The 3,420-nt window shown below is 40.5% G+C and overlaps 1 long non-coding RNA gene across 1 annotated transcript; it reads right to left on the bottom strand.

The window, feature by feature from the left end:
• Window positions 1-750: 750 nt before the first annotated feature.
• LOC117553699 lies at window positions 751-1,613 on the bottom strand. The gene is made up of 2 exons (XR_004570186.1): window positions 1,100-1,613; window positions 751-1,051 (listed from the first exon to the last, which is right to left on the bottom strand). It is a non-coding gene; the product is annotated as an uncharacterized LOC117553699 (long non-coding RNA).
• Between the last annotated feature and the right edge of the window lie 1,807 nt (window positions 1,614-3,420).

Below are 3,420 nucleotides of genomic sequence, written 5' to 3'. Positions count from 1 at the left end.
TGTGAATATGTTGTCTATTAATGTAGCAGAATGAGAAGTGATTCTACTAGGTCTGGTCATTTTAGGATACAAACCCATACTGTACAATGTATTGATGAAGTGTTCTGTCATTTTATGCTTATTTGGATTCAACAGGTCAATATTGTAATCCCCACAGATAAACATCATTTTTTGTAATGATTTAGTAAACATGTTTTCTACCCTATCTGTAAATGTGTCAATATAGGTTCCAGGAGCTCTGTATATACAACTCACAATAACATTTTTAGACTTTTCCATACAAATTTCTACTGTAACACATTCAAACAAATCGTCAACAGCTGTTGTCATGCTCTCCACCACCTTATAGTTCATTCCTTTATCCACATAGATTGCTACACCCCCTCCACTCTTATTCCTTCTGTTTGTATAATTCAGTTCGTAGCCATCCATCTCAAAGTCCACACCTTTCTCAGCACTGATCCAGGTCTCTGATATTGCTATGATGTTGAATGGGTTCTTAAATTGACTTAGATATTCTTTAATGTTGAGGAAGTTGGCATATAGACTTCTGCTATTGAAGTGGATCATTGATATGTTCTCTTCTGATTGACACGTTACATTGAATTGCTCTTCTGTGAAATAGTTGCAGCTGTTGTTGATATTGTTCAGTAAGTTGTTTACCGGATCAATGTCATTTTCCATGTCCTGTGCTTTATGCTCTGTATATGCAAACGTTTCAAGTCTTGATGGAGATATGTGTATATTATCTGGAATTGTCATGGTAGTGTTTTATTTTCGTTACCTTGTCTGATTTGTTTCATTGGTATTTTTCCAGTTCCTCCAGGTCCCTGATGATTAACACTTTGGCTTGTTCTGGTGATCCGTTAAGCTTGATGAAGATTTTGCAGTTTGCAGTCCATGTTGATTGTATTTTTTGCTGTTTTCTCAGGAATCGGGCCTTTCTGGCGATCTCAGCATTTCTTTTAGTGAGGTGTTCATTCATACATCCGAGCCCTTAAGCCATCTTCCCTGTTTCAGAAGTTCAGTTTTATGTTTTCTGTTGGCAAACCTTATTATTATTGCCGGTTTATCAGTTTTATGTTTTCTGTTGGCAAACCTTATTATTATTGCCGGTTTATCAGTTTTATTTCTCCGTGGTAGCGGGTGACAGGCCTCGATGTTGTCGCTGTCAATCTCTATTCCCTTGGTGTTGAGGAAGGCCGTCACCTGTAGCTCCACAGATGTAGCATTCTCCTCGCTTGTGTCCCCTCCGGTCATCCTCGTCGCCGCCCGAGCGTATGAGCAGGGTTTCGTCTCCAGTCCAGTGATTATGATGTTGTTAATTCGGGTGTATTGTTCCAGCTCATCCACCCGATTTTCCAGCGAGAATATCCTCTTTTCTTTTTCGGAGTTTTCTAGCCTCAGGGCTTTAACTTCCTCCACCAGGCTCATAATTGCTATCTGTTGCTGTCTTACAACAGGTCAACATGTCTAACGATCGTTTAATGTCGTCAACCTCCTCAGCATACGGAGGAATCTTTTTTGGTGGCATTGCGTTTTGCTTAGGATTATTATATACGGAGAGAACGAGGAAATGTTAGTTTGCTCTCTGTCTCTCAGACCTCCTCCTTCACGACATGACCTGTTCCTCTGACTGCGTCTGGTATTTTTTTATTATACGAAGCAGGGGCGTCGCCTGGACCTGGAAACATTCGGGGCTTAGCCCACAGTGGCGGCGCTACAGTCACATTTTCTACTGCAAGACTCCCCACACGCACATACACAATTGCGCCATCTGGTGTCACAAACAAAAAGCTTTGTTACGGCAATGGATTGTGGGAGATTCTCATAGCACGTGAGGATCTCTTGAGGGTAAGGTGCCTGTATTATCTCGGTGGACAAAATGTATGTTTTTATTTTATAAGGACAATAACGTACTGTTGTGTTTGTTTAGTTTAATGTTAATTATTTAATGCTCACAGTCACAGCAACATGTTTTTAGTGTGATTGGCTATTTGTTTTATATGATTTATCAACGTGATCATCAAGAGTTAATCTGAGCACCAGAACCCAGCTCACGAGTCCTTTGATGCTGTCCATTGAAATGCAGGTATGCGAGTTTTATACACCAGTTTATTTATGTTTAATGTTTCACATTGCTCCACATGATGCCTTGACTACAAAGTATTCCATGTTTCTACGCTTCTTCCTCTGCGTCACAGTTTCGGGAATATCAAGATCATTGCACAGGGCCTTGGTCTTGTCATAGACCTCATGTGCTTTCTCGTTACTTCGGTAACTTTTCAGTGTGTTCTCAACTGCTGTTTTGTAATCCACTGCCTGCACCAAGTCAATTGTTTCTTTCTGCAGGTATTTGTGCAGGCCCTGAGTGGTTGAGAGCAGTGTCTGGAACATGACAGCATGTAGATGGTACTGCATTTTCAAAGCTTGCTTTCCAGTCCCTTTACTAGAGGGGCTGAAAGGCTCCCTAAAGTCTTGATCAAAGCAGGGAGGTTTTTGACATGCCCAGCGAACAAGTTGTTTGTCCCCTACCTCTAGCTGTTTCTGAAATGTTTGCAATCTCTGATGGTGGACAAGAGATGTGGAGAAGAAAGAGTCGAGACACTCCAGGAGATCAACGCAGGTATGTGAGTTTTGTACACCAGTTTGTATAAGTTTAATGTTTCACATTGCTTGTGAAAAATATACTATAGCTATACGATCACTGATGTTTTGTTGTTGACTGGACACTTATTTTGTAAAAGAGATAGCATGAGAGGATCTCTTAAGCAATGCAGCTCACGTGTCCTTTTTATATGCTGTCCATTGAAATGCAGGAAAGTAATCAGCTCTGAGTGATCTGTTGCCGAGGGGACACTACACCGGAGTTACATAAGCAGAGATAGTGCTATTTTGGGGGGAACTCACCTCCTCTGGGGTCCCCCAGTAAGACTTTTTTTAAATACTGAAGTTAAAAGCATCAATCTTGTGCACTTTGAGAGCAACATTAAGAGATATGGATACATCTCTCAACACCCATCAAAAAGAAATCAAAGAATCAGAAACGGGTTTATTATTTAAAAACACTTCATTTTCCAATTAAATCATAAACTATGTCAAATTATTAGAAGTTGTTAGTAATCAGATTAAACAGAAAAAAGGGATGGAATGAGGAAATAATAATCCCTCATCTCTTGCTGTTTGCGGTTGAAATGATCTCTTTTGCTGGCCAAACATGCTGGATGGAAAGCAGTGATGTCTCACTTGCCTTGGCCCTGTATCTGCAGTCCCTAAATCAGTCATGTTACTAATTGACTCTTGTCTGTTCTGGTGTTCCTGTTCATTGTTGTCTCCATTGTCGTTCTTGTCTGTTGTATCTCCATCTTGTGTGTCCCTTTCTCCTGTTCTCCTTTCTTCATCATCTACTCTGTTTGGCTC

The sequence above is a fragment of the Gymnodraco acuticeps genome, unplaced genomic scaffold (assembly GCF_902827175.1).
Source record: "Gymnodraco acuticeps unplaced genomic scaffold, fGymAcu1.1, whole genome shotgun sequence".
NCBI lineage: Eukaryota > Metazoa > Chordata > Actinopteri > Perciformes > Bathydraconidae > Gymnodraco > Gymnodraco acuticeps.
Note: the sequence above shows the minus strand (reverse complement) of the source record. Positions and strands in the feature narration are given on the sequence as shown.